This window comes from Mustelus asterias, chromosome 11 (genome assembly GCF_964213995.1).
Source record: "Mustelus asterias chromosome 11, sMusAst1.hap1.1, whole genome shotgun sequence".
Classification (NCBI taxonomy): domain Eukaryota; kingdom Metazoa; phylum Chordata; class Chondrichthyes; order Carcharhiniformes; family Triakidae; genus Mustelus; species Mustelus asterias.
The window spans coordinates 56,185,534-56,202,929 of NC_135811.1; positions in this window are offsets into that span (position 1 = coordinate 56,185,534).

The following is a 17,396-nucleotide window of genomic DNA, read 5'->3' on the forward strand; positions in this document are numbered from 1 at the left end:
GCGGCAGATTTCCTTCCCTAAAGGACAGTGGTGAATGAGATGGGTTTCTACAGCAACCAATGATGGCTGTCATAGTTACCATTGATTTTGTATTCCAGCTTTATTCATTGAATTTAAATTCCACTCGTTGCCATGGTTGTTGAGTGGGTTGATAGTGAGGAAGAGAGCTGTAGAGTAAGGAGGATATCAATAGACTAGTCAAATGGCAAATGAAATTCGATCTGGAGAATTGTGGGATGTAAAACATTTGGGGAGGACAAACACGACAAAGGAATAGGGTGGCATGATACCTCAATGATTAGCACTGCTGCCTCACAGTGCCCGGACCCGGGTTCAATTCCGGCCTCGGGTGACTGTGTGGAATTTGCACATTCTCCCCATGTCTGCATGGGCTTCCTCCGGGTGCTCTGGTTTCCACCCACACTCCAAAGATGTGCAGGTTAGGTGGATTGGCCATGCTAAATTAACCCCAGTGTCAGGGGATTAGCAAGGTAAATATGTGGGATTATGGGGATAGGGCCTGGGTGGGATTGTTGTCGGTGCAGACTCGATGGGCCGAATGGCCTCCTTCTGCACTGTAGGGATTCTATTCTATGGTTCTGTGAATACACAATAAATGAAAGGATGCTCAAAAAAATGTGGAGGAACAGCAGGACTTGCAGATCTCTGGAGATAGGAGAGGTAAAACAGGTAGTTATGGGATATTTCCCTTTATTAACAGAGCCTTTGAATACAAGGGCAGGAAATTTACACTACAACTTGTCTAAGCTACAGTTGGAGTGCTACTCATTATTTTGGTCACCACATTACAGGAAGGATGTGATTGCACGAGCAAGGGTGGAGAGAAGATTTATGAGGATGATACCAGAACTGGAGAATTTTGAGAACAGCTGAGATGAATATAATTATGAGGGGCCAAGATGGAGTGGGTGGGAATGACCTACTCCCCCCCTAGAAGATGATCAATAACTGAGGGTCATAGATTTGAAGTAATTTGCAGCTGACATGGAATTTGGAGGAAACATCTGGTCACTGAGGGTGGTGGGAATCTGGAATTCACTGCCAGAAAGGCTGGTAGAGACAGAAATCCACATTGCATTTTTAAACATGCAAACTCCACACACATTGACTGAAAGTTCTGTCACTCACAGGGCTAGGTTTGGGCCTACAGTCGCCAACCCTGCCAAGGATTGGCTCAGGAATTGAAAATCAGTCTCTAGAATACTGCTGTGTACAACCCCAGAGAAAAATGATTGGGACATGAAAAAGATAGCCTTTTAAACATTTCTCTTCACCAGATTCAAAAATATTGAAAATGGTAAAAAAATAAGGCTGTTTGGTCGACAGTCAAGCATCATCTAATTGGTAGCCATGATGTGGAGATGCTGGCATTGGACTGGAGTGGGGACAGTCAGAAGTCTCAGAACACCAGGTTAAAGTCCAACAGGTTTATTTGGTATCTCGAGCTTTCAGAGTACTGCTCCTTCAGTGAAAGCTCGTGATATCAAATAAACCTGTTGGACTTTAACCTGGTGTTCTGAGACTTCTTACTGTGCTCATCTAATTGGGTTTTGGCTTTCCAATTGGTGTAAAAAGGCAGGATGATGTGTTGGCCAACTCGTGACAGGGGTATGGAGGCAAGTCATGTGATGAATCCTCCAGAAATACATGCAATCACAGTTGGCAACCTATGTTGACCAAGAATCAGAGGAAGAGGCTATAAAACTCTTTACTGTGCACACAGGCACAATGGGCTGAATGGCCTCTTTCTGTACTCGGTGTGGGCGGAAGAATACAGAGTTTGTTGCAGGGGCTGAGACATCCTTGAAAAATGGATAAGAGAAAGCTTTGCGATTTCTCCCAGCCTCAGATCCCACAGCTCAATTTACTGGCTGAACCTCCCACAGGTTTTTCTGCAGCACTCAGTCAATAAACTACAACCCCTGCCAAGCTCTGACGGGCAGTCACAAAAGCCCAGTAGCTCGCAAACAGTGTTGACAGCAAAACTCCTTTACCGAGTGAGAAATCTTTTTAAAAAATGGTTTCTTTCTTTGCACAGAAAGCAATTATCACCTCCAAGGGGAAAACTAAGTCAGCAGTTCAACTAAAGTTCAACAGCAAAAACGACAGCAAAAAAAAAGCAGAAGGAGTCTTTCAGCGTGAGAAATCTTAAAAATGCAAATCGCACAATAGACGAGAGCGAGCTAGTCTAGGGGCGGCACGGTGGCACAGCGGTTAGCACTGCTGCCTCACAGCGCCAGGGACCCGGGTTCGATTCCCGGCTTGGGTGACTGTCTGTGTGGAGTCTGCACGTTCTCCCCGTGTCTGTGTGGGTTTCCTCCCACAGTGCGAAAGGCGTGCTGGTTAGGTGCATTGGCCACACAAAATTCTCCCTCAGGGTACCCGAACAGGCACCGGAGTGTGACCAGGGGACTTTCACAGTAACTTCATTGCAGAGATATTGGGACAGGTTAAGTTTAAAACTTTAATCAAAGAGATAGGGTTTTTGGAGGGTCTTATAGGTGAGGTGACTTCGTGAGTCGGGGGCTCAGACTGCTGAACACAGGAAGTGAATTCCGATGTTTGTGGTAAACTTGTTTTTGTGAATTCTTGCTGCCATATCTCCTGGCCAAAGCAGATAATCCAAATGGGATGATGGCAGGACAAACTATAACCCTAACCAGCTAGTTGCTTCAATAACTGCTTCATAGCTATTTATCGTGGTCAGCTCGGTAGCTCAGGTGAGTTCAAGTTATGTGAACACCCTGGAATGACAACTTGCGCTAGAGAGGTGAAAGGACAAACAGCTCCATTCTAAAAATAACAAGAAGGATAACTTTTTCCACATAGCTGAATTACTAAGTAGTGTGTGGCTGCAGCACTGCTTCTCAGGAGAGCACTGGACCGTGTGAAGAATTCGCCACGAGGGTGATTTACTTTCCAGTGTTAATTATAAATTGGCCTCTTAAATTCATACAGGGCAAAAGGGTGCCGTAGAGTATTGAAATGCCAATGTCTTGTACCATTGTTTCACAGGATACAGGTGCATTATGTCTCTTACAATTGATTCTTTACCACAAAGTATCAGCTGCGGTTCAGTGGCAGCAAATCAGAAAGACATGGGTTCAAACTCCACGCCCGGGATTTGAGCACATAATCATTGGAGTACTGCACTGCTGGAAGTGCCAGATCTCATTAAACCAGAGATCCCTTTAACAGAGACCCCCCCCCATCGGGTGTAAAAGGTGTTATGGCACCACTCGAAGAAATGTAGTGGAACTTTGTCTATACCTCAACCAACACACTAAAAACAGAATAATTCCTCATGCATTTCACTTGCTGATTGTGGGACTTGCTATGAGTAATCTGCCTTGTTTTCCCAAAACTAGGACAGTGAAGACACTTCAAAGGCACTTAATGAGTTGGGAAATACATTAGAATGTTCAGGGGCCGTGAATGGCAAGTTCCCTTTCACGGACTACTATGTTATAATTGATAAACACATGCTATTGTAGTGATGCAACGGCTGCTTTTATTGCAGACTTTCTAAGATAATTCCTTTTGATGCAATGAAACAATCTAAGAGACAAGAATAGAGGAAACTGCAAAAACTCAGCAGGTCTGGCAGCATCTGTAAGGGGAGAAAACAGAGTAAATGTTTCAAGTCCTTTTGGCTCTTCACCAGGACCTGCTGAGTTTTTCCACCATCCTCGGTTTTTGATTCAGAAGGATGAGTGGGGGGGATCTCATTGAAAATTGCAGAACACTGAAAGGCCTAGATAGAGTGGGCGAGAGGAAGATGTTTTAATTAGGAGAGAATAGAATTCAAGGGCGCAGCCTCAGAGTAAAGGGACGACCCTTTAGAATTGAGATGAGGAGGAATTTCTTCAGCCAGTGGGTGGTGAATCTGTAGAATTCATTGCCACAGGCGGCTGTGGAGGCCTGGTCATTGAGTGGATTTAAGACAAAGATAGATAAGTTCTTGATCAGTCAAAGGATTGGATCAAAGGTTATGAGGAAAAGGCAGGCGAGTGGGATTGGGAAACCTATCAATCATGATTGAATGGTGGAGCAAATCTGATGGGCCAAATGGCCTAATTCTCTCCTATATCTTATGGTCTTATGATTCCAGCAACCGCAGTATTTTGCTTTTTTAATAGAAAAGGACAACCCTGGGGGGTACCTAATGCACAGGTACTACATGTAAGTAGCAGGGCATATCATGCCAATCTGGAGATGTGCAGAATGAAGACTGGGTGCTTCACACACCAGGAAGCAAGAAACCTCAGAAGCTAGCCACACCATGCCATGGTCACCGGGTGCCAAGAGTTCCAAAGATGTTGCACTCCTCTGAGGCAGAGATGCTGGGTGGCGTGGGAATTTGCAAAGTCATTTCAAACCAGACAGCAACTTCTTCCTGCAAAATCAAGCCAAGTTACACAACTTGCCCAGAAACAATAAAAGTCAGAATTCCCCTCCAGAGGACGGCAGCAGACACAATTGCTGCACACTTACCAACACAAGTCCAAACTAGAACAAATACTTGGGTTGGAGATCCACAACAGAACTGGCTGAGTGTTGATAATGGCAAACACTACATCATTAAAAGAAGCTCACTTGTATTTCATTTTTAAAATTTGTTTTATATTTATTCAGAGACCTTAAATTTGTATTATGCTTTGATCTCAGTTAAACTTTTTGCATTTTAAACTGCAGGACAGGCGTTTAAGTTAAGCTGTGGCGCGAATGGACTGCTCCTTTCAAGTTTCTACAATAAAGAAAAGCTTACATTTTACTAGCGACTTGCATGTTGTCAGGACATCCTAATACATGTGACAGTCCATAACACTTCCAGAATTGACTGCCACATTCCTGACATTATAACCATGACTACACTTCAAAACAATATTTCTTTGGCTGTAAATGCAAGTTGTTGTTCATTATTGACTTTCAAAACATCAAGGGCAATAACATTTGATCAGGAGATGGACAGTGGAACATTTCTATAAAAGAGCTTGCACGTGAGCTGGCATTTTGCACAGTTTTTCTGACACATTTTCCTGTAACAATTTAACTCCCTTGGCTCTGCTGTCAAGTTTAAGGTAGTGGTCGTGAAGAAAAAAGAACAAAGAAAATTACAGCACAGGAACAGGCCCTTTGGCCCTCCAAGCCTGCTACCCGACTTAACTAAAACCTCCTACCCTTCCGGGGACCATATCCCTCCATTCCCATCCTATTCATGTATTTGTCAAGACGCCCCTAAAAGTCACTACTGTATCCGCTTCCACTACCTCCCCCGGCAACGAATTCCAGGCACCCACTACTCTGTGTAAAAAATCTGCCTCGTACATCTCTTTTAAACCTTGCCCCTTAAACCTGTGCCCCCTAGTAATTGACTCTTCCACCCTGGGAAAAAGCTTCTGACTATCCACTCTGTCCATGCCTCTCGTAATCTTGTAGACTTCTATCAGGTCGCCCCTCAACCTCCGTCGTTCCAGTGAAAACAAACCAAGTTTCTCCAACCTCTCCTCATATCTAATGCCCTCCACACCAGGCAACATCCTGGTAAATCTTTTCTGTACCCTCTCAAAGCCTCCACATCCTTCTGGTAGTGTGGTGACCAGAATTGAACACTATATTCCAAGTGAGGCCTAAGGTTCGATAAAGCTGCAAAATGACTTGCCAATTTTTGAACTCAATGCCCCAGCCCATGAAGGCAAGCATGCCGTATGCCTTCTTGACTACCTTCTCCACTTGCATTGCCACTTTCAGTGACCTGTGTACCTGTACGCCCAGATCCCTTTGCCTATCAATACTCTTCAGGGTTCTGCCATTTACTGTATATTTCTTATCTGTGTTAGACCTTCCAAAATGCATTACCTCACATTTGTCTGGATTAAACTCCATCTGCCATCTCTCCGCCCAAGTCTCCAACTGATCTATATCCTGCTGTATCCTCTGATGGTCCTCATCGCTATCCGCAAATCCACCAACCTTTGTGTCGTCCGCAAACTTACTAATCAAACCAGTTACATTTTCCTCCAAATCATTTATAGATATTACAAACAGCAAAGGTCCCAACACTGATCCCTGAGGAACGCCACGTGTCACAGCCCTCCATTCAGAAACGCACCCTTCCACTGCTACCCTCTGTCTTCTTTGACCGAGCCAGTTTTGTATCCACCTTGCCAGCTCACCTCTGATCCCATGCAACTTCACCTTTTGCACCAGTCTGCCTGAAGTACAACCCCCTACTGCAAATGCCAGGAAATTAGTCAAATTTCCCCAAAGACTGGGTGAAGGGGAACTTATGACCTTTAAGTTTAGTTGGGAAATTTCCAGTTTAGTCACATTCCAGCACCTGTTCGGATACACTGAGGGAGAATTTAGCATGGCCACTGCGCCTAACCAGCACATCTTTCCGACTGTGGGAGGAAACCGGAGCACTCAGAGGAAACCCATGCAAACACATCGACTGCCTGACCCGACTACAGCTCTATCTATGGCTTTGGTACATCAACCAAACTGCTATTCTCCAGATGCAAGTCCAGACTGAGTGCGCCAGCAAACTATTTGACTATAGGAGGCATCAACGCTCAGTACACCCCTCCACACTTTCTACAAGGGGGCGGCAATTGAAAGCAAGCAGCCTGATTGTTGCTTTTTTCTTAGCCCATAAGCACGGAGGACAATTGTTTTCCCTTCATTAGCACCACAATGGAGGTCAAATAATTCAGTAGACACCAAGAATCGAACCGAAACCTTAACCTCCCAAGCCCTACATCACAGTTGAATGTACTTGTGAGCCATCAGCCGGTTGTCAACTCAGGTTTACCATCTCGCCAGAGGTTTCATCACATGACCTTGTGTGTCCAAATGCCCCACCTCCACACTGCCGCCATTGGTTCATTGAAACATCTATCCCTGTGGCCAATGAGCAGCCTCTCCACTGCCCAACTGAATGATTCTCGATTCTCAGCCATACAGCCTTTTCCCCACCATTGCCTATATTTGCTTAAAATGAATGAACAAAAAGTGTTCAAAAAACTAATCGTTTAAAAAAGAAAAGTTCCTTTGAGTTCTGCTCCTGGGGATTTTGCAGTTAAGTTTGGTTTCTGGAGATGAATCTTAAATGTATGGGGTTTTTTTTAATTTATTGGGATCTCTGGCTTCAGGCCAGCATTTACTGCCCATCCCTAATTGCCCTTAAGAAGGGATTCAAACATATTCTAGGACAAAGTTGGAGGTTTGGAGACCTGAGCCATTTTTTTTGGGGAGAGGGTTGGGCGGGGGGGGGGGGCGAGGACAGAGTTTCTGTACTGGTGCGTCTCATGAATGCGGGCATAATTCGTCCTGTTCCAGCTCAGGCAGGCCGTAACTCGACACATGCTGGGTGAAGACTGAATCAGCGGAACCATCTAGAAATGAATGATTGAACAGCCCTCATTCCGGTCAGCAGTTAAAGCAACTTGGCATGAAATATTGTTCAGGGCAGCTTACAAAAATGTGCTTATTCCCTTGCACAGCAGTGTTGTTTGTGGGGGCATTGCTGCTTTGGGCACATTTAGCTTGGACTCTTGAAAAATTGGCCTCCGCAGGTTGGCACTTGTGATTCCGGCTCCCTTATTGTTTGGGTGGGAGCGACCCCATGTCCCTCCCCCGTTGGCCACACAACGGTGCAAGGAGCTGGCTCACTGCCAGAGAAACCGGGAAGTGAGGAACAACTCACTTCTGGATAGTTTTGCTGATTCATTTGATGAAGTGTTCAAAATGATGTGGGATTTTGATAGAATAGATAAAATTACTTAGAATAGACAGCCCAGAAACAGGCCATTCAGCCAAGCCAGTCCATACCAGTGTTTATGCTCCTCCACTCCAGCTTTCACCCATCCTTTCTCAACTTATTTATTTTTTGTAATCCTTGATAGGAAATATGTTTGAGATTAAAACTCACTTAAGATCACCAGCCAAAAAGTAGTCATAGAAACATAGAAAACTACAGCACAAAACAGGCCCTTCGGCCCCACAAGTTGTGCCGAACATATACCTACCTTTTAGGCCTACCTATAACCCTCCATCCTATTAAGTCCCATGTACTCATCCAGGAATCTCTTAAAAGACCCTATTGAGTTTGCCTCCACCACCACTGACGGCAGCCGATTCCACTCGCCCACCACCCTCTGTGTGAAAAATTTCCCCTGTACCTACCCCCCAGCACCTTAAACCCGAGTCCTCTCGTAGCAGCCATTTCCACCCTGGGAAAAAGCCTCAGAGTCCACCCGATCTATGCCTCTCAACATCTTAAATACCTCTATTAGGTCTCCTCTCATCCTACGTCTCTCCAAGGAGAAAAGACCGAGCTCCCTCAGCCTATCCTCATAAGGCATGCCACTCAATCCAGGCAACATCCTTGTAAATCTCCTCTGCAACCTTTCAATCTTTTTCACATCCTTCCTGTAATGAGGCGACCAGAACTGAGCACAGTACTCCAAGTGGGGTCTGACGAGGGTCTTATATAGCTGCATCATTATCCCCGGACTCCTAAACTCAATCCCTGGATTGATAAAGGCCAGCACACCATACGCCTTCTTAACCACCTCCTCCACCTGCGGGGCCGATTTTAGATTCCTATGGACCCGGACCCCAAGGTCCTTCTGATCCTCTACAGTACTAAGAGTCTTTCCCTTTATATTGTACTCCTTCATCCCATTTGACCTGCCAAAATGGACCACTACGCATTTATCTGGGTTGAAGTCCATCTGCCACTTCTCCGCCCAGTCTTGCATCCTATCTATGTCCCTCTGTAACTTCTGACATCCCTCCAGACTATCCACAACCCCACCAACCTTCGTGTCGTCGGCAAACTTACCAACCCATCCCTCCACTTCCTCATCCAGGTCATTTATGAAAATGACAAACAGCAAGGGTCCCAGAACAGATCCCTGGGGCACACCACTGGTGACCGACCTCCAATTAGAAAAAGACCCATCGATACCCACTCTCTGCCTCCTTTGGGCAAGCCAGTTCTGGATCCACAGGGCAGCAACCCCTTGGATCCCATGCCCTCTCACTTTTTCTAGAAGCCTTGCATGGGGGACCTTATCGAACGCCTTGCTAAAATCCATATAAACCACATCTACTGCCTTCCCTTCGTCAATGTGTTTAGTCACATTTTCGAAGAACTCCACCAGGCTCGTAAGGCACGATCTGCCTTTGTTCAAAAGTCACTTGGTGCAGTGCAGCTTTTCTGGTTAAAAAGTGGTTTACTTATTATAAAATATTTTAGATAAATGTGGACAATGGGGGTCAACTAGAAAGATAATTATTGCAGAATATGCAAAACAACCAAAGAGGATAAAGTTGGTTAACACTTGGAAAGACAGTACAGATTCAGGGACAGAGATCACACTCCTCACAATGTTCTGAAAAGGTGTTAGAATGCTGCAGTTGTTTTATTTCTGAATCTTCACCCAGCTTTTGACAATGTTCCATTGGTTACCCTCATTTTGATGTTTCATGGCTGGACTAAACAGATATGGAGCAGGTGGTGAAATATGGTGGACAGAAAATTGGCTTTAAAACAGGAGAGAGCGAGAGAGAGAAAGGATATGAGCCCAGTCTCAGAGGTGTCAGTTATTTGATTTATTGTCACACGTATTAGTATACAGTGAAAAGCTACGGGACTGTTAATGATCTGGAGGAGGATGTTGCAAGCAAAATTGCAGATTTGAAGCATATAAAGTAATCAAACTGAATTTAGAATGGTTTAGGTAAATGAACTAGTAGGTGGTAAGAGTTACATGGTGAACAAACTGTCCTCACGGTTGCTCAACCATACAAAAAGAAACAAAGCACTATATTCAACTGCATCAGCAGAGGCACAGAATCCAAGTCAAAGAATTACTTCTGTACCAGCAGTTGGTGAGAGAAGCACTGTGTTCTGTCCTGGTCACCTATTCATAGCAAGGATATTATTGGTCTGGAGTGGATGGGAAAGTGAGGGTTTGCAAAGAGAGGTTCCAGTAGATGGATTCGATCCCTCTCTGGGACAGAGATAACGTTGAAGGGAACTAATAAAAAGTTTTCAGAGCTTGACAAAAGTTGATTTGGGTAAACTGTTTACTCTGGTGAAAAGCTTTTCTGTGGCAGGGACACGGGTTCCATTTAATTCACTCAACAGACAGATAACTGTGGAATAAAGAGTCATTGAAGGGAATAGTTTAAATTATTTCAAGTCGTAACAAGATGGAATTCTGGACCGAGAAGGGACTGAGAAATAGGCTAAGAGGGATCCTGGTTTTTGAGCACGAATCAAAATGAGATGGGTTTACATAACCCTACAGTCTGTTAATGTGTCTAAAAGTTCAGTTTTAAATGATTTGGATGTTTAGGATACGCATGCTAGACCCTAGCTATGACTGTAACACTACATTCTGCATTTTCTCCTTCCCTTCCCTATGTACGGTATGCCTTGTCTGTATAGCCCACAAGAAACAATACTTTTCACTGTATACTAATACACGTGACAATAACAATCAAATCAAAGCTATTTAGACAATTGCAGTCAAAATGCAAATTCCTGTGCAGACTATTTAAAAGTATAATCAGCCCGTTGCACTAAGGCCAGCTAAGGTTGCTCCAAACAAGATCTGCAATAAAGTACGTTAGTTAAATCCCACCCACACAGGTGAGCCGTTTCCAGCTATAACAGTAATTAATTCCGAATGGTATTGGAATCTTTACTGATATAATTTTGACACAAATTGCTCAATATTGCGAGGCTGATTGCAGGGAATTTCCAAGACTATCAAAAGTTCTTTTGTTATTTGCAGGCTGTGGACAACACGGGCAAGAATGTATTTATTGCCCATCCCTAATTTCTCAGGGATGGTGGATGTGGGCCATCTGCTTAACTGCTGCAGCGCTCAGCAGATATATTTTACTCAAAAACTGAATTGCCTTTAAGGACACTTCATTCATTCATTCGTGGGACATGGGCGTCGCTGACTGGCCAGCATTTATTGCCCATCCCGAGGGCAGTTGAGAGTCAACCACATTGCCGTGGCTCTGGAGTCACATGTAGGCCAGACCGGGTAAGGACAGCAGATTTCCTTCCCTAAAGGACTTCAGAGTCAGGGCACTTGGCCCACAAATAGGCTGAAAAAAAATGTTGGGGCAGAGTAGTGCCGGGGTGAGAGGGTGGTGGCAGGCCCCCTTCTAAATTAAAATTATTGATTTTTTTAAAAAACATTCCAGAAGCTTTCATGGTCAATTTTTCTGATGACATTCCACACGGTGGCACTATGGTTAGCACTGCTGCCTCACAGCACCAGGGACCCAGGTTCAATTCTGGTCTCGGATGACTGTCTGTTTGGAGTTTGCACATTCTCCCCGTGTCTGCTTGGGATGGTTGTGCTAAAATTGCCCCTCAGTGTCAGGGAATTAATAGGGTAAATGCATGGGGTTTATGGGGATAGGGCCTGGGTGAGATTGCTGTCAGTGCAGACTCGATGGGCCAAATGGCCTCTTTCTGTACTGCAGGGATTCTATGAAAATTAACAAATTTGACGACTGCAGTTTGAGAACCTGGTGGGAATTGAACTTGTGGCCTTGTGTGTTAATCCAGCACCATAAACGCTACATAATCATATCTTTCAATGTTGCAGTGTTAACAGACTTCTAAAGTAACCAAGAAATGACACTAAGAAACTTTTATTTTTTAAACTCCTTATTGTAGACTCTCAAGTCATGGTTACAGAGTTGAATGATCTGGTCTTTCCTACCTCCAAAAGCTGTGACTCGTCTCAGGTTAAGTTTAACCGCAGCTTGAAGACTTGTGTAGGAGTTGAATTCCATTCATCTTATTTAATGATTTTTTGGATAAATCATGTGACTATTATAATGATCTAATATGCAAGTACTAACTAGGCAGCACAGAAATAAATGGGGAAAATCATATTTCGAAAAGATGGGAGCGATCTTGTTGCGCAAAACAAAATGCAGAAGATCAGTGAAGATTTTTGTTTCAAAATCGATTGCTATTAAGATGTATTCCGTGCCACAAAAGAAATTACACTTACTGACCAAGGTTAAAAAGAAGCTGCAGTTGACACGCAGTGTGCCAGTCCCGGAACACTTAGTGACTGCAATTTAACAGAAAGAATGCATTCATTTCGCTCAATAAATGTTTTTGTAGGTTAAAGGGTTAGTCACACGACAACAAAATCTTACTTTTGGCAAGGTTACTACGGAAGGCCTTGCAGTGCAAGCGGAATTAATAAGTGAGGAGATACTGGATCCAGAGCCATATACAGTGCATTCCCGAGGCCTGTATGCAATGTGCAGAGAAACACACCCATTAACAGCATTGACTTCCCATATGCACATACACATAGCAATGTTGATTTCGCAAGCATTTTGCACATGACTATTCTTTAATCGAAAGTTAGCTCTATAACACAGCCCCGTCGAATATGAAAAAACAAGTTAAAACCAAAACAACTTGCAAAGGAGCATGCATGTTTCAACAAGTTATACTTTCAATTTCCATTACCAATGCCCATGTTTACAAACTGATCCAACAAACTGATCACATGATACTATGGTTTAGAATAAACTTGGGGGCACGGTGGCGCAGTGGTTAGAACTGCTGCCTCACAGCGCCAAGGACCCGGGTTCGATTCCCGGCTTGGGTCACTGTGCGGGTTTCCTCCGGGTGCTCCGGTTTCTTCCCACAGTCCAAAAGACATGCAGGTTAGGTGGATTGGCTAAATTCGCCCTCAGTGTACCTGAACAGGCGCTAGAGTGTGGCGATTAGGGGATTTTCACAGTAACTTCATTGCAGTGTGAATGCAAGCCTACTTATGACTAAAAAACTTTGAACGCAGTACTAAAAGAGGGGTGCTGGATAAATTGCAAAAAACGATTCACTGGGATGATAGCGGAACCAAGAGTTCATAACTTTCACGATATACTGAACAAGCTAGGACTCTTTTCTAAAAGCGGAAATGAGGGATGCCCTGATAGAGGTCTTTACAAATTATGAAGGGCTTTAACATGGTTAACAAAAGAAAAACAGCCAATTCTACCTAATCGCTCATTCACTCTCCTATAGTTAATCCCATTAACATATCCTTTTATTCCTACCTGCCTCACGTGCTCACTCATCTTCCCCGAAGTGCATCTTTGTCATTCACCTCAACCATTCCTTGTAGTAATGTATTGGTGTTCGAACCAATATCTGGATCAAATGTGCAATGTGCCCTCGGGTAATTAGGGATGGGCAATAAATGGTGGCCAATAAAGGCTGATTCTCATATCCCATGAATGAATGAAAAATATAATGTTTCTCCCAAATTCCTTATGGGGAGGTGGGGGTGTGGTGGCTGATACCAAAACTGGGGTTGTAAATACAAGATAATCACTAATAATTTCAATAGGGAATTGAGGAGACACATCATTACCCGGAGAGTGGCTAGGACATGGGACTTGTCTCCACTGCTATATACAGTAACATGTAACATAGATGCGTCCTGTAGGGAAGCTCAAACTAAATGAGAAAGAAATGGAAGGATTAGCTGGTGAGTGAAGGAGGGTGAGATGAAAGTTGTATAGAACCTGAGCACGAGTATAGACCAGTAGGGCCAAATGTAACACCAAATGCTCCATTTGGAGATGCACACAGATCCAGTGGGAGATGAAGGCTGAGAGATTATTGCACTCGGTTGGACAAGTACTGACTCAAAGAACTTCTGCAGTTCAGTCTCATTTCAGTAAAATGGTGAGGAGTTCTATATTTATCCAAAGCCTGGAGTTCAGAACCTAGGGTGGTGGCTGGGGGGGGGGAGAAAATAAAAATCACAGAGCAGCCAACAAGAACATAAGAACATAAGAAATAGGAGCAAGAGTAGGCCATCTAGCCCCTCAAGCCTGCTCCGCTATTCAATAAGATCATGGCTGATCTGACAGTGGGTTCAGTTCCACTTACCCACCCGCTCCCCATAACCCTTAATTCCCTTAATGGTTAAAAATCTATCTGTGACTTAAACACATTTAACGAGGTAGCCTCTACTGCTTCATTGGGCAGAGAATTCCAAAGATTCACTACCCTCTGGGAGTAGTTGTTCCTCCTCAACTCTGTTCTAAATTGACTCCCCTGTATTTTGAGGCTATGCCCCCTAGTTCTTGTTTCCTTTGTAAGTGGAAATATCCTCGCTGCTTCTACCCTGTCTAGCCCCTTCATTATCTTATATGTTTCTAGAAGATCTCCTCTCAACCTTCTAAACTCCATTCTGAACTCCAAAACATTTAAAAGGTGCAGAACTTAAATGATAAAGATCCTTGCATGGGGGCAAATAAATTCCAGCTTCTCTGTTCTTAAAAAAACCTTCAACATTTTTATTGCTTATGTCTGCCTTTGGGGATATGAAAACAATGGCAAGTAACAGCCACTGGTGGATATACAATTGCTGGATTATTCCAGTTTAGCAGATTGGAGAAGACCTGGGGATGTACATTAAAAGACCAAGAAAAGGGAGAGACTGGATGTTGGGCAGATTTCATACCCCACAGGTTGCAAGTCTCTTGGAGCTCCGAGGATTTGGGCTTCTACGCTTTTGCTATCCTCAGTGCTTCTTCCAAATGATGCTCAATATGGCGGAGGACTGAAATAGCCAAAACATTGCAATAATCTTCCCATCCTTCTTAGAAACAGGAGTGGTCCCTGGGAACTGGAGATCTGCAAATATTATACGCTTCTCGAAAAAGGGTGCAAGGATCACAAAGCAACTGCACAAGAGCACTAAAACAAGTAAGTAACAGTGATCCTTCATAAAACACTGGTTTTGCCCTTGCTGGAATAATGTATCATTGGTACTGACATGGACCACAACTGCAGGCTGTTCTGCCTCCCCACCTCAGTGCTCAGCAGCCAGTGACATCTTTTACTCTGGCACAGAGAGGCAACATGCCATCCTGGAATCCTGACTGCAGCTGTGCAAATGCCCGCCTGTCCCCCTAACTATGGAATCCTCTATCGCTGTCGCCTTCCCATTCGTCCTTGTACAGCTGAGCTAGCCAGGGTGCCATGAACCTGGTTCTGGCTGCACTCCCCAGAGCAGCCATCATTCTCACCAGCCTCAAGAACCGAATTCTGCTTGGAGAGCGCAGTGTAACCAGGGGACACCTGGCTGGTCCTCCTTGAGTGCTTGCAGTCCCCTATTCCCTCTCTGCTTTCCTCCTCTTGAGCTGGAGGGTGGCCGCGTCTATGACTGTGCTATCCATGGAAGTCTCAGCTGCCTGGACCCATTGCAGCGTCTCCAGTTGCTTCTCAAGCTCCGAAACCCAGAGCACGAACTGATGCAGCTGATAACATTTCCTGCACAAGTGATTGCCCAGAACACAGGAAACGGGACCCAAATGCCCTGCCGTGTCTCCATTTATTAGACAATTAACTGGCTTATCAGAAATAAATGCCAGTTTAAACTTGAGACTGGCCAGTGACTCACCAATCGACTGCTTCCCTTGTGCTGACATCATTTTAGAGATGGTCACTTAAATGTTTTTATTTAACTCTCATCAGCTTTTCTGAAAAATTCAGAATCCTCCAGTCTTACCATCCCTTCGTTCTTAATTTGAATTTTGTCCCCTCTGGAGTTGATGAGTTAATTGAATAAATAATCCAATTGGCTTTAGTTTTCATACTAATTAATTGATTTAGTCTTCCTTTATAGTGGAATTCAAATGAAATTAAAATGTGACTGGTGTATTTACCCCACATGACATCTTGTGCACTGCCTCCATTTTATCCCCATTGTGCTCTTGGGTCACTGCATCCATCACTGGCGTACAGTGCCAGCAGTGTGTACAAATGCACTGCAGCAACTCAAAGCAGATTCCTCTACCATCTTGAAGGGCAAGGGCAGCAGCTGCATGGGCAACACCACAACTTGCAAGTTTCAAGTCAAACACCACCCTGACTTGGAATTCTGACTTTATTCCTTCCCTGTAGTTGGCTCAACATCACAGGACTTCCTCCTGAACAGCAGTGTGGGTATATCTACAAAGGTTCAAGGTGGTACCTCGCCATCTTCTTAATCCCAAGGGAATTCTGAGATGGGCAACAAATGCTGGTCTCATCGTCATACTCATGAACAATAAGATAGCAGCTCTGTATATTTATCAAACTTATCGCCACGTGCACTGCCTACAGTTAAAAATTGCCCCTTAGAAGTCCAGAGAGGCGTAGGTTAGAGGGATTAGCAGGTAAAATATGTGGGGGTAGGGCCTGGGTGGGATTGTGGTCGGTGCAGACTTGATGGGCCGAATGGCCTCCTTCTGCACTGTAGGGTTTCTATGATTTCTATGAAGATCTGGAAACAGATACAGAAGAGCGAGCCCTAAATTGTCGGCTCAAGATTTATCAATTTTGTTGCAACTTTGGGCAGCACAGTGGCACATTGGTTAGTACTGCTGCCTCACAGCGCCAGGGACCCGGGTTCAATTCCAGCCTTGGGTGACTATGTGGAGTCTGCACATTCACCCTCTGCATGGGTTTCTTCCGGGTGCTCTGGTTTCCTCTCTCAGTCCAAAAATGTGTAGGTTAGGTGGATTGGCCATGCTAAATTGTCTCTCAGTGTCGAAGAGATGTGTAGGTTAGAGGGTTTAGCAGGGTAAATACATGGGGTTGTGGGGATAGGGCCTGGGTGGGATGATCTGTTGGCGAGTTGGTGCAGACTCAATGGGTCTAATGGCCTCATCCTGCACTGTAGGAATTCTATGATTTACTCAGCGGCACTGTCAGTGGACCACAACCTCACTACTGAATCACAACCCTCCTAGCAAACATTGTGGCACTCGCTCAGCAACACTTGCCCCAATGGATGCAGTTAATAATCCGAGAAACATTTAGATGAGCACTTGAAACACCATAGTGTACAAGGCTATGGGCCAAGTGCCAAAAATGGGATTAGAGTAGATAGGTGCTCGATGGCCGGCACAGGCATGATGGGCCGAAGGGCCTCAGTTTCAGCAGGTGTGGATAAATCTCAGCATACAGGTGAGAGAAGGGGTTGTGAGCAAAGCAGTATGAACCTGCTGGCTGGATGCCACATGAAGTCTAACGCCAATCACATTATAAAATGCAACAAGTACAATGAAATTGAGCAACCACAACATGTTTCTGCTGCTCTTTAGTAGGAAAGGAAATCTAGAATCTGGTTAACTGATGCATCATATTTGATACCTGTGTGGTCAGCGCGTGACCGGATGCAGAAGAAGAAACTTTAACTGGACTTCCCTGGCAGGAGACCCATGGACCAGGTGAAAAACTGGTTTTACATCCCACTTGGTATCAGTCTCCACTAACTTAGTGGCAAATAAAATTGAGTGTAAAACCA